The sequence below is a fragment of the Rhinoderma darwinii genome, chromosome 13 (genome assembly GCF_050947455.1).
Source record: "Rhinoderma darwinii isolate aRhiDar2 chromosome 13, aRhiDar2.hap1, whole genome shotgun sequence".
Lineage (NCBI taxonomy): Eukaryota > Metazoa > Chordata > Amphibia > Anura > Rhinodermatidae > Rhinoderma > Rhinoderma darwinii.
In genome coordinates this window covers 53,222,929-53,238,085 of record NC_134699.1, presented here as the reverse complement: position 1 = coordinate 53,238,085, position 15,157 = coordinate 53,222,929, and positions in this window count along the sequence as shown.

The following is a 15,157-nucleotide window of genomic DNA, read 5'->3' as shown; positions in this document are numbered from 1 at the left end:
ATCTGGGCTCATATACCCTGTACTACATCTGCAGCTAGTGAAATGCTCTGCACATACTGTATTGTGCTCTGCCCTGTACTGTATCTAGACTCTTATATCCTGTACTTCATCTGCAGCTAGTGAAATGCTCTGCACATGCTGTATTCTGCTCTGCCCTGTACTATATCTAGACTCATATATCCTGTACTACATCTGCAGCTAGTGAAATGCTCTGCACATGCTGTATTCTGCTCTGCCCTGTACTGTATCTAGACTCATATATCCTGTACTACATCTGCAGCTAGTGAAATGCTCTGCACATGCTGTATTCTGCACTGTACTGTATCTAGACTCTTATATCCTGTACTTCATCTGTAGTTGGTGAAATGCTCTGCACATGCTGTATTCTGCTCTGTCCTGTACTGTATCTAGGCTCATATACCCTATACTTCATCTGCAGCTACTGAAATGCTCTGCACATGCTGTATTCTGCTCTGCCCTGTACTGTATCTGGGCTCATATACCCTGTACTACATCTGCAGCTAGTGAAATGCTCTGCACATGCTATATTCTGCTCTGCTCTGTATCTAGACTCTTATATCCTGTACTTCATCTGCAGCTAGTGAAATGCTCTGCACATACTGTATTGTGCTCTGCCCTGTACTGTATCTAGACTCTTATATCCTGTAATTCATCTGCAGCTAGTGAAATGCTCTGCACATGCTGTATTCTGCTCTGCCCTGTACTGTATCTGGGCTCATATACCCTGTACTACATCTGCAGCTAGTGAAATGCTCTGCACATACTGTATTGTGCTCTGCCCTGTACTGTATCTAGACTCATATATCCTGTACTACATCTGCAGCTAGTGAAATGCTCTGCACATGCTGTATTCTGCTCTGCCCTGTACTTTATCTAGACTCCTGTATCCTGTACTTCATCTGCAGCTAGTGAAATGCTCTGCACATACTGTATTCTGCTCTGCCCCGTACTGTACTGTAGCTAGACTCATATATCCTGTACTTCATCTGCAGCTTGTGAAATGCTCTGCACATGCTGTATTCTGCTCTGCTCTGTACTGTAGCTAGACTCATATACCCTGTGCTTCATCTACAGCTAGTAAAATGCTCTGCACATGCTGTATTCTGCCCTGCACTATACTTCATCTATACTTATATACACTGTACTACATATGCAACTAGGAAAATGCTCTGCACACACATTATTCTGCTCTGCGCTATACTTCATCTAGGCTCATATACCCTGTACTTCATCTTTAAGCTAGTAAAATGTTCTGCACATACTGTATTCTTCCCTGCTTTATACTTCATCTATACATACTTATATACACTCTCTTTCGTCTGCAGCTATTAAAATGCTCTGCACATACCTTATTCACTCTGCACTATACTTCATCTACAGTGTGCTGCTCTGTTCTCCTCCTATGTAGTTCTGCAGATACTATACAACGCTTTGCACTGCATATTATCTATGCTGGTCTCTAGTCATTAACATACTCTGCACTGTACAGAATAAATGGTGCTCTGTACGTGCTTCATCTATGCTATTCTCCAGCTGCTAAAATACTCTGCACTGTACTTCATTTATGCTGCTCTCCCCAGTCACTTATACTCTGCACTGTACATCATATTCATCTATGGTGCTCCATCATACTCTCCAGTCACTAACACGCTCTGCACTGTCCATCATGTATGGTGCTCTGCATTGTGTTTAATCTATGGGGCTCTGCACTGTCCATCATCTATCCTATTCTTCAGTCACTAACAGCTCTGCACTGCCCAACATCTATGCTATTCTCCTCATTAACATGCTCTGCACTGTAAATCATCAATGATGCTCTGCACTGTCCATCATCTATGCTATTCTCCTCACTAACATGCTCTGCACTGTCCTTTATCTGTGATGCTCTGCACTGTCCATCATCTATTCTACTCTCCAGTCACTAAAATGCTCTGCACTGTCCTTTATCTGTGATTCTCCGCACTGTCCTGTATCTATGTTGCTCTGCATTGTCCTTTATCTATGATGCTCTCCACTGCCCATCATCTATGCTATTCTCACTAACATGATCTGCACTGCCCATCATCTATGCTATTCTCCTCACTATCATGCTCTGCACTGTCCTTTATCTGTGATCTCTGCACTGTCCTTTATCTGTGATCTCTGCACTGTCCATCAGCTTTGCTATTCTCCTAACCAACATGCACTGCACTGTACTTCATGTAAGCTGCACTATTTCCTCTCTGCAGTTACTCCCATGCTCTGCACTATTACTAAAACTGTATTGCTGCAGTCATTTTTTCCAATGAGTGAATTCAGGATGAGCTCCTTCTTCACCAGTTTCCTATCTTATCGCTTTGTGGTCACCATTTCCAAACTTGTGCCCCTCACACTTCCCTTTGAGAAGACCTCCTGGTACATAAGAGATGCTGGATCATTCCACATGACACCATGGAGCACATTAATCCAATGCCATACTCCGGTGGTTCCCTGTACAAGGATGGATCCCACAATGACTGGTAATAAAGCATTAACCCCGCTGGCAGTGGATGCGCCTTGTTTTCTGCTATTTACCTTTCCATGTGTAATGGTGACATTATTCCTGATACTTCTGTAACGGAGCAGCTTGCCAGCCTCCAGGCCAAGCATTTCACTTCCACCACATTAACCTATTTAGTGGCAAGATCTTCAGACACTGATTCAATCACACAGATAATTTCTCTGAAAGAGAAGGATGAGAATTAAAAATAAATAAATAAATGAAAATAAATATATAAATAAATTATATATATATATATATATATATATATATATATATATATATATATATATATATATATATATATATATATATATATATATAAAACCCTCTGCTGCCAATTGCCAAAGGTTTGTCTAACTCACTGGGAAATATCAATTATTGTATGGCCAGTAAGCAGAGCTCCATCTCTATATTATTATTATTATTATTATTGTTATTATATAACAACAAAACCAATAATATTAATAATAATACCAATAATAATAACACCAATAATAAAATAAAATACCAATTATAATAATAATAATGATAATAACAATAATAACAACACCAATATTAATAATAATAACAATAATACTAATAATGATAATAATACTATTAATATTGCTACTACTACTACTAATAAAATAAATATAAATAAAATATCGTTTTTACTTACATAATAAAATTATGCTCTGCTTTTTGAGCCAAAGCCGGAAGTTGATTCGAGAGAAAAGAAAGGTATGAAGAAAGACTGAGGAGCTCCTGTCTCTTGTGTCTCTTGCGATTCCGCCGCAAAGATTGCATCTCAGAAACCAAGGTCTTTCTCCATGTCGGCCTTCTGGGATAATGATTCATCCCACGTGACTGCTGCAGCCAATCACAGGCTGTAGCGGTGGTCACATGGGATGTAACGTCATCCCAGGAGGCCGGCCTGGATGACGTCAGATGGCCGGCCTCCTGGGATCCCGTTTCATCCCTTGTGACCGCCGCTGCAGCCAATCACAGGCTGCAGCAGTCTCCTGGGATGAAACGTCATCCCGGTAGGCCTGCTACCAGGCCGGTTAATGCTGCAGTTTTCCGCAGAGGACACTCTGGGCGAAAAACTGCACCACGGTTTGGTGCGGTTTTTCGTTCAGAAATTCCCGTCGGCCACCGGGGCGGACAGCAGTGTAACTTTACGGAGAGTATCCGCCCCGTGTGAACTAAAACTGCGCATGTGTGACCCTGGTCTTAGGGTATATTTGCAGGTGGCAGATTTGTTGCAGAAATTTCTGCAACTGAAAATCAATTCCATTCATCTGAACGGGGTTGTTTCTTCAGCACGTTCATGGTTTTCTGAAAGTTCCAGTTAGATGACATGGATAATCTCTGAAGTTTCTGCAAAAAGTCTGCCAGGTGTGTACTTACCCAAAGGCCGGGTTCCCACGTCGCGTAAATGCTGTGGAATTTCTGAAACTGAATTATGTGGAGAAATTCCACAGCATTTACAGTAGCAGCAAAGTGATTGAGATTAAGACAATTTCATGCCCACGTTGCGGAAAAACCACAGCAAAAACGTTCATAACTTGACCTGCGATTTTAAATCCTCAGCATATCAATTTATGCCACGTTTTCGTTGCTTTTCTTTTGCAGGTTTTCTCCATTAAATTCAATGAGGAGGTAAAACCCGCAACAAATATCCCAGTGTTGTGACTTTTGCGGCGGAATCGCAGTAATTCTTATACTTACCACCCGGGCATGTCATAGCAACGCTATCTTATGTCTTTCCTCCAGGCCGGCCTTCTGCGATGACATTTGATCCCATGTGACCACTGCAGCCAATCACAGGCTGCTGTGGTCACATGGGCTGCAACGTCATCACGCCTACATCTTTCCACTGGCCGTGTGCCACCCAATTCTTCCCCCCACTACATCTGACCTATAATAATAAATAATTATATTCACCTCACCTGATGCGGAACGGAGTACTGCTACACATAAAATGTCTGTACGCTGCCTGGTGTCAGCACGTTGTATGAGCAGCAGCACACTGAGGGACCCTGATGGGACCGGGAGGGGAGAAGAGGAGTGCTGAGGTTTACCATAATAATTTTTTTGCTGTCCGATGGGTGGGGTAGTCTGATATGGGGGGAGGTAAGGAACAGGGCCCGGTACAGGCCTCTACTTTACTTCGCACCACAAAGTGAAATCTCCAAGCTGGCGAAGATTTCCGGTATAAGCTGGTGTAAATTAGAATACATGTGTCGGGCCGAAGTGGCCCAGCTCCCTTTTGGTAAGTTACACCCCGTTTTAAAAAAGCGGCGTAAAAAGGCTAAAAGTTGCAATTTGCTGTTTGGCCCTTTTGTGACTTTTCTACACCAGAAAACAGGCATAAAAAGGTTAAAAAAAATCTCCCAGTGGTGTATTATAGAGTGGAGTGTAATTGTTAAATGGAGGTAAGAGAATTTTAAATAGATAAAATGAAAAAAAAATTCTGTTTGAAAGTGTCGATCTCAAGGTCATGGTCTTCCAGGTTTGTTGACATAAGGATAGCCATTAACAGGTTAAGGATGAAACGCATACATAGATATCTAATCACATATTGATCCGCTGACTGTGTAAACACATATGTATCAACAAGCTCCTCCCCCACTTCCGCAGCTACAGTCACGAAGCCTGTAAGGGTCTGTTCACATCAGCATTGTCTTTCCGTTGAGGGGTTCCGTCTGAGATTTCCGTCGGGGGAACCCCTCAACGGAAAGGCAAAAAGAAATCATAGCTTCCATTTGATCACCATTGATCTCAATGGTGACGGATACTTTGCCAATGGTTGTGCAAGGGATCAGTTTGTTTTTTTTACTAAATCAATAGCGCAGTCGACTGCCCACGAACACGGCCGTGTGAATAAGGCCTTAGGCCTGGTAAAAGTCACTCAGATCCTTACGCTTGCCCATTATTCCTGTTTTCAACACATTGACATTAACCCCTTCCCAACATTTGACTGATGGCTACGTCAGAGCTGGGTAGGGGGAAGTATGTGTGTGTCGGCTGTATGTTGCAGCCGACACTTTGCAGTAATGAGCGGGATCGCTAAATTTGTAAAATAAAGGTTTTTTTTATTTACAAAAAAAATACAAATATTAAACGTTAAAAAAAAAACCTTTTCCCATTTCCCACTAAAGCAATGTAAAAAAATAAATAAACAAACATAATTGGTATCGACGCGTCCGTAAAAGTCTATTACAATATATCATTATTTAACCCGCACGATGAACGCCGTAAAAAAAAAAGATGTAAACGCCAAAATCACTATATTTTGGTCACCTAATCTCCTACCAAAAATGGAATAAAAAGTGTTTAAACCCTCGCATGTACCCCAAAATGGTATCATGCAAAAAATAAGCCCTCAAACCACTTAATCGATGGAAAAATAAAAAAGTTCTGGCTCTCAGAATTTGGTGACACAAAATACATTTTATTTTTTACACTTCGTTTTTCCTTGTAAAAGTAGTAAAACAGAAAAAAAACTATATATATTTGGTATCGCCGTAATCATATTGTCCCACAGAATAAAGTTAACATGTTGTTTTAATTTCACGGTAAATTCCGTAAAAACGAAGCGCAAAAAACAATGGAGGAATCGCTGTTTTTTTTATTTTCTACCCCACAAATAATTTTTTTCCCGTTTCCTAGTACATTATATGGCACAATAAATGGCGCTAGGAAAAGCTACAACTTGTCCCGCAAAAATCAAGCCCTCGTAGTACTATATAGACGGAAAAATAAAAAAGTTATGGCTTTTGGAAAGTGGGGAGGAAAAAATGAAAGTGAAAATCTGAAAATTGTTTACGACTGGAAGGGGTTAAAGAGTAACTATACTTCAGCAAACTTTTGATAGTCATAGGGAAGAATCTCTATGTGAGCCTGTCTTCTGTCTGACAAGGGGCTCTGATAACAAGCGAAGGTAAAGGAAGCGCCTTGTTACACTTCTGCACCTTCGTCTCAGTACATTTCCCATTAGCTAATCTGAGGGTAGAAGGTGGAGTTTCCCTTTAAGAGATAAAGGGAAAGACATACTAAGAAATGCCAACATAAACATTTCCATTTTGCCCATTACGTGTAATGCTCTAGTCTTGTGCCCATTATATTAGCACAATTTAAGGACCCTGCTTTTATATGAACGCTCCCCAAACATAAAGGTGTTCAGAGTTCTGCTAATCTGGTATGAAAGGGTCTCAATTCTTTATAGATTCCATAGTTATTATGTATTCATGAACTGTCAATCAATGTTTAGCAACAATTTTCTAAACTAGAGCGGAAACAACATAAGCAAACCATTGTAAATATTGGCATTATTGATCTGGCTGCTGACACGCTTCTACTGCTGACACAATCGGCACTGGAAACGGCATGTCACTCACAGACATGTTAATGTTTAGTAGGCAGCTAGTCTGCTATTTGGTGCTGAGCCATGGCATCTTTCGTCTGTAAAGCAAAGCCATGCAGACACGAAGATCAATGGTTAAGATGCCTGGAAAATATTCAGAAAGTGTGTGTTCCATTTGGAGTATCATATTAAAGGATCTAATTACCCTTCCAATAAACTCTTAAAGGGGTATTCCCATCTGAGACATTTATGGCATATCCCCTTTTCGGCACTCCATAAAGAAAGAGATGAGGGGGCCCATGTCTACATGAAGGCCTCTCCGTTGTTGTTTTTGGGATTTGGGAAACATCCCAAAAGTTAAATCCCTACCTGTAAGACATTTATGGCATATTGATATGCCAACGATGTCCCAGATGATAATACCTCTCATTGACGCCCTGCCTGCATCGCGGTAATGGAAGTCAATGTGGCCGCGTTGCGACACGGCTATCGCAAAAAATACATCAGGCACAGTTTTCTTGCCACTGTAGTGATAGGGTTCCGGCAACTCATGGGTCATAAAGCGGCCACATTGACTTTCATTACCTATGAAACAGGCAGGACAAGGATGCGATCTTTGATCGTACGACCTGTGTGCCCCGGTCAAAGTCGCCGTATAGCCCTAGCCGTATTGCGGCCATTGGGAATGGTAGAATCTAAAAATGTTGCCTTCAGATCAGAAAAGGTTGTGCACCTCTGGTATGTAGGGTGTGTGTACTTTATGGCAGCTGCAATGAATGGGAGTTAAAGGGGTTTTTCCATGAAGGACATTTATGACATATCCACAGGATATGCGGGTCCCACCTCTAGACTTCCGGGTCCCCCGGCAGCGCTATAAAAATCTATGAAAATCTCAGAATCAGCGTGACCGGAATATATATTAGCGAGTGTATCACATACTGCAGTGACTACGCTGCTAATCATTTTTAGTTAAAGTTTTCTGTCTATTGGCAGATACTTGTTAAAGACGCCTCATGAAGACAACCCGTGTCTCTGTGACCTATTAGAACGTCACAGAGGTCAATAGCGACCTCAGCATTTAAATAGTTAGAAAGAGGGGGGGGGTCGACCCTCTCTAGCAGTTCATCGCGCCCCCCGCAATGCAGCTGCCATAAAGCACACACACCCTCTATACCAGGGGTGCACATCCTTTTCTGATCTGAAGGCAAAATTTTTAGATCCTACCATTCCGAATGGCCGCAATAAGGCTAGGGCTATACGGCGACTTTGACGGGGACTCAGGTTATACGACCAAAGATCGCACTCCTCTATGAGCCAAAACGGCGGACCCTACCCATCCTGGCATTACATAAACGCTCATTCAAATGTAATGCTACAGTGACCAGGAGTGTCTGGCGATCGGAGAAGATTAGTGAAGCTAGATCCATCTCGAACAGCTCGATTGGCATGCCGGCTTCCATTTCGAAATAGATTGTCCAAATGGAACGACACTTTTAAATTCCAGATTTAACCAGCGCATGCACTTTACCTACTTATAATAATTATATAAACCAATCTACAAATCTACCTCCTGGCTCTACCATGCAATCCAGGCTGGTTGAATTTAGATCATTTTCTCCTCGCGTACTCTACATTGACACAGCATGCTGCTTGCGTCATGGGTTAATATTGACTCCTCTGCTGTAAATCCTAATTTCGCTGATCGGCTATTGCAGCCAGAACAGTCTGGTAAGTATATAACAGGCTTTGATCAATCACTCCCAATGATTGGAGTCGTAAATGTAAAGCTAAATATTGCATTGGCACTGTAAAAAAGCAATAGTATGTTTTCACAGGCAATATCCCTCCAATCGTGCCTATTTAGCAGATGTTTTGACGGTTTCTCATCTCGCAGGTAATGAACCCCATCTGTGATCGCTGTACTTCTTACATTACTGCCATTGAGTGGAAACTAATGAGAGTTGCCGTGTGTGACATCCGCACTTAGTGTTAGGAGATAAGGTCCTATCACCTACGTGTGGCTCGTCGGATTCGTTATTTTAGTAAATGTTACGTATTAAGTAGACTGACATGGTTTTATTAATGGAGGTTACTGCTTTAAACCTTACTTTGAAAATGATTGTTTTATATGGCTTTTATAGCTCGGTGAAACAAGGATATTACCAAGGCTAAGAAATGCGGAGAAGGATTCTACTATATGATTAATGTGAAGCTGTAAATCCCAATTTAGGTCATTGGCTGGAGCGGCCTGGGAAATACAATGTAGAACAGGCTTTGATCAGTCCCTCCTAATGACAATATATTCATACTTTTATTGCTATAGGTTATTGATTATTAGAGGTTCTATGGTGGTTTTGTGACAATTTTATGTTTTGTTGCAGTTTTCCGTAAATCAGCGCAATAAAACTACCACATGTGGCTTCTCTCTAAGGCTATGTTCACACAGGGCGGATAGGCTGCGTAAAACCATACAACATATTTTGGCCATCTGAAACTGGCGTAAAACACAGGATTGACATTATATTGATGGAAAATCCATTGAAAACCATCAATTGATATTTTATAATAGCGCTCCTCAAGCTGAATCTTCTACCATCTAACTAGTAGACGTTTACTGGAACAGGACTTTTTACCATTGTAAATAAAGTAAAGATTCACCTTCACATCCATTTTCTTTTCTATGGTTCCAATGCATCAGAATTTCACAGAATTGCTGCACAATGAACATCATATCAGCCAAAGTCACACCATGTTCAATTCAAAGCAGAATGCAGTTATATTCCCTTTGGCATTGAAATAACTAAAAACTCTAAAACCACTCATCCCTAATCTTGGAACAAATCCAACTATTTGGTGCTTGTTAATCCAATCCATTTTTTTTTATCAGCTCCCACCCTTGGAATCCTGGGAGTTGTAGTCTTACCTTACCATATATAATGTTTACAGCTCTAGTTGCAGACCTGTGTGTCTCTCTGGTAAAATACAGCAAACACCCTGTGTAGTCAGATCCTGCAGGCAAATTGTCATCCATCTGTTCCCTAATATTTCCTAACCTACGATTGCAGGTAGTGGAAGCAGGCTGGTGCCGGATCACTGGGAGCAGGCTGGTGCCGGATCACTGGAAGCAGGCTGGTGCCGGATCACTGGAAGCAGGCTGGTGCCGGATCACTGGAAGCAGGCTGGTGCCGGATCACTGGAAGCAGGCTGGTGCCGGATCACTGGAAGCAGGCTGGTGCCGGATCACTGGAAGCAGGCTGGTGCCGGATCACTGGAAGCAGGCTGGTGCCGGATCACTGGAAGCAGGCTGGTGCCGGATCACTGGAAGCAGGCTGGTGCCGGATCACTGGAAGCAGGCTGGTGCCGGATCACTGGAAGCAGGCTGGTGCCGGATCACTGGAAGCAGGCTGGTGCCGGATCACTGGAAGCAGGCTGGTGCCGGATCACTGGAAGCAGGCTGGTGCCGGATCACTGGAAGCAGGCTGGTCCGGATCACTGGAAGCAGGCTGGTGCCGAATTACTGGAAGCAGGCTGGGGCCGGATTACTGGAAGCAGGCTGGTGCCGGATTACTGGAAGCAGGCTTGTACTGGATTACTGGAAGCAGGCTGGTTACGGACACTGGACTCAGGATACAGGACTGGTCACTGACACAGGTTACAGGAAACCAGATACGGAAGCTTCACAGACTAAGGCCCCATGCACACGACCGTAAAATCGCCTGTAATTATGGACCGTAATTACATGTCTGTAATTACGGGTCTATTCATTTCTATGGCCGACGAACACCTTCCCGTATGTCTACGGGAGGGTGTCCGTGCTATAGAAACCTGCTGAAATAATAGGACATGTCCTATTTTTTAAAATTTTTTACGGACCATGCTCCTATACTTTATAATGGGAGCACGGCTCGTAAAAATGTCCGGCTGTCCGCGAGCACGGTCGTGTGCATGAAGCCTTACACTGGGTTGGAAACAACAATGTTCAGGCACTGGGGAAGTGGGCAGAGTTCCTTAACCCTTTCCCGCTCCTTGACGTGCTATTAGGTCATGGTAAGTGCATTGTTCGCACAATTTAGGACACAAAAAAGTGTGGCGAAATTGCAGTTTTTCTTTCTATTCCCCCCCCCAAAAAGTTAATCTATAAATTCTATGTACCCCAAAATGGTGCTATTAAAAATTACAACTTGAACCGCAAAAAACAAGACCTTATAGCGGCCGGTGATGGTGGCTATGGCAACTAGACGCCTAATAATGGCGTCCGGCTATGCCATCTACCGAGTAAGTCAGGACCCATTATGCTTGCTGTCAGCGAGTAGCTGACAGCTCTAATACACTGCACTATGCATGTAGTGCAGTGTATTAGAATAGCGATCAGGGCCTCCTGCCCTCAAGTCCCCTAGTGGGACAAAAAAAATTAAAGAAAATTTGTGTAAAAATAAAAAAATAAAAGTTTAAAAAGGTAATAAAAGTAAAAATCCCCCTTTTTCCCTTATCAGTCCTTTATTATTAAGAAAAATAAACTATACATAATTGGTATGGCCGTGTCCGTAACGGCCTGAACTACAAAAGTATTTCATTATTTATCCAGCGCGGTGAACGTTATAAAAGAAAATTATAATAAACCGTACCAGAATCACAATTTTTTGGTAACTTCACCTCCCAAAAAATTGAATAAAAAGAGATTAAAGAGTCGCATGTACCTAAAAATAATCTTGATCGAAACTACAGTTCGTTACGCAAAAAATAAGTCCTCGGCTTTTTTGATGGAAAAAAAAACGTTATGGTTCTTAGAATAAGGTAACACAAAAAGTAAATGATTTTTATAAAAAGTATTTTATTGTGCAATTGCCATAAAACATAAAAAAAACTATAAACATCTGGTATCGCCGTAATCGTATCGCCCCGCAGAATAAAGTGAATATGTCATTTATAGCGCACGGTGAACACTGTAAAAAAAATAGAATAAAAAAACAATAGTAGAATTGCTGTTTTTTAGTCACCACGCCTCTTAAAAAATAGAAAAAAAAAAAAATGATCCAAAAAGTCACATGCACCCCATGAAAACTACAATTAATTCCTCAAGGGGTCTAGCTTCCAAAATGGGGTCACTTTTAAGGTTTTTCCCGTATACTGGTACCTCAGAAGCTCTGCAAATGCGACATGGCGCCCAGAAATCAATCCAGGAAAATCTACATGCCAAATAGCGTTCCTGCCTTTCTGAGACCTGCCGTGTGTCCAACCAGCAGTTTATGACCCCATATGAAGTATTGCCGTAATCGGGAGAAATTGCTTTACAAATCTTGAGGTGCTTTTTCTCCTTTATTCCTTGTCAAAATTTGTACCTTTTATTGGAAAAATGTGATTTTCAATTGCACAGCCACATTCCACAAAATGCAGCAAAAAACCTGTGGGATCTAAATTCCTGCTATACCCCTCGATAAGTTCCTTGAGGGGTGAAGTTTGCCAAATAGGGTAACTTTTGGAGGGTTTCCACTGTTTTGGCACCACAAGACCTCTTCAAAGCGGACATAGTGTCTAATAAAAAGGAGGCCTCAAAATCCACTAGGTGCTCCTTTGCTTCGAAGGCCGGTGCTTCAGTCCATTACACACTAGGGCCACATGTGGGATATTTCTCAAAACTGAAGAATCTGGGCAATAAATATTGAGTTGTGTTTCACTGGTAAAAACTTCTGTTTTACAGGAAAAAAAATAATAAAAAGGATTTTCTGACAAAAAAAGAAATTTGTAAATTTCACCTCTACTTTGCGTTAAATTCCTGTGAAACACCTAAAGGGTTAATAAACTTTCTAAATGCTGTTTTGAATACTTTGAGGGGTCTAGTTTCTAAAATGGGGTATTTTATGGGGGTTTCTAAAATATAGGCCCCTCAAAGCCACTTCACAACTGAACTGGTACCTAAAAAATAGAGGCTTTTGAAATTTTATTCAAAATATGAGAAATTGCTGCTTATGTTCTAAGCCGTGTAACGTCCTAGAAAGCAAAAAGAATGTTAAAAAAATGATGCAAACATAAAGTAGACATATGGGAAATGTGAACTAGTAACTATTTTGGGTGGTATAACCCTCTGTCATACAAACAGATACATTTAAATTCAGAAAAATTCAATATTTTCCAAATTCTGCTATTTTTTTTACAAATAAACAGTGAATATAAATCGACCACATTTTACCACTAATATAAAGGACAATGTCTCACAAGAAAACATTCTCAGAATTGCTTGGATAGGTATAAGCATTCCGAAGTTATTACCACATCAAGTGAAATATGTCAGATATGAAAAATCGGCTCGGAGCCTTAAGATCAAAATTAGGCTGCGTCCTTAAGCGGTTAAGTAGTCCAGGATATGCAGGGATAGGCTCGGGGTAATATTCCTGGTGCACACACTGGCCTTTTAAGAACTGGGATGAGCGCACACGCACCAGGGTATATTGATGTCAGAGAGCCGTTGTTGCTCTAGGAGTCAAAATAGAGAGCCACTCTGTAATAGTGGTTCCTAATCCGGTGCCACTATTCAGAGTGGCTCTCTATTTTGGCTCATAGAGCAACACCCCCCTCAGTGGCGTAACTAACGCTATAGCAGCCGTAGCGGCTGCTACGGGGCCCGCAGCATGAGTGGGCCCGTGCCACCCCGCCGGCACGGGCCCACTCATGGCAGGATGTTCCGCTAGCAGCCGCTATGGCTGCTACAGCGCGACGCCACTGAAGGGGTTGTTCCTACAAAAGACATGCATCCCCTATCCACAGGATAGGAGATGCATGTGTGATCGCTGGGACGCCCAGCGATAAGGAGAACGGGGGACCGAAAGTTCCCCGAAGTCCTCCATGACAGACCTCGGACTTCCGGGGTCTGTCTGCAGCTCCATAGAAATGAATTGTGCACTGGTCGCGCTTGTGCGCATGCGTGACCAGCGCACCTTTCATTTTTATTGAACTGCGCAGACTCCGGAAGTCCGAGGTTAGTCATGGAGAACTTCGGGGGACTTTATTGCTCCTTATTGCTGCCAGCGATCACACACGTATCCCCTATCCTGTGGATAGGAGATACATCTCTTGTGTAGGACAAACTATAGGCCGTTTTTTTTTGGAGGGGGGGTGTTGGCGTTATGGCCTTATCTACAGGGGGGGGTTCTGTATGGTGTTATCTACAGGGGGGTCTGTATGGCATTATCTACAGGGGGGACTCTGTATGGCGTTATCTACAGGGGGGACTCTGTATGGCGTTATCTACAGGGGGGACTCTGTATGGCGTTATCTACAGGGGGGACTCTGTATGGCGTTATCTACAGGGGGGACTCTGTATGGCGTTATCTACAGGGAGGCTGTATGGCGTTATCTACAGGGAGGCTGTATGGCGTTATCTACAGGGAGGCTGTATGGCGTTATCTACAGGGAGGCTGTATGGCGTTATCTACAGGGCGCTGTATGGCGTTATCGACAGGGGGATTGGGGCTGTAAGACGTTATCTACAGGGGGCTGTGTATGGTGCTATCTATAGGGGGCGCTGTGTGGTGGAATCTATATGTAGGCACTTTCTACAAGGGGGGGTTGTGTGATACCCAGCGGAGGGGGGGCCCCAGTCAAAAGTTTGCTATGGGGCCCAGTCTTTCCTAGTTACGCCGCTGACCCCCCTCTATGACATTCATATACCCTGACAAGTGGACAGGGGTTGTCCTCATGAAACAGTTACTGATTTACCATTATGAATATTGAGCTAATGTCACCAGGAAATGTAGGGACAGTTGCGGCTTCAATAATAATCATCATCCTATGGGGGAAATAATAGTTTTCATCTTTGATAACCAAGGTATTTCCACTGTAGTACTCACAATCCTATTTCCACTATGATTCAATTTCTTTACAGCCTCTTAGCAGATAATATGATAACATGCTACAAGTAGCACAAGTGCTCAGCGACTCATAGCAACCCACTAAATAACACATTCTATCAATCAAGGAAGCTAATGAAACGGAATTGCTATATTTGGTAAGTATTTATGTGGTCTACACAGAGCCGAAATATATTCGTTTCAGTGTTTTAGGAAATTTGCCTTTGTACTTTCTTTCACCATGTTTCAAATATATTTCATAGTAAGTGTTCTGCTCAGGGACCCATGGCAGAAATAAGCCAGGTGAACAAGACCTCGACAATAAATTTGCCTTCCTGTAAGTGAATCTTTGCTCAGCAGAATTGACAGCGCTCTGCAAATGCGCATCTAACGTCAAAACACTCCGGTGCTCCTCAATGTGAA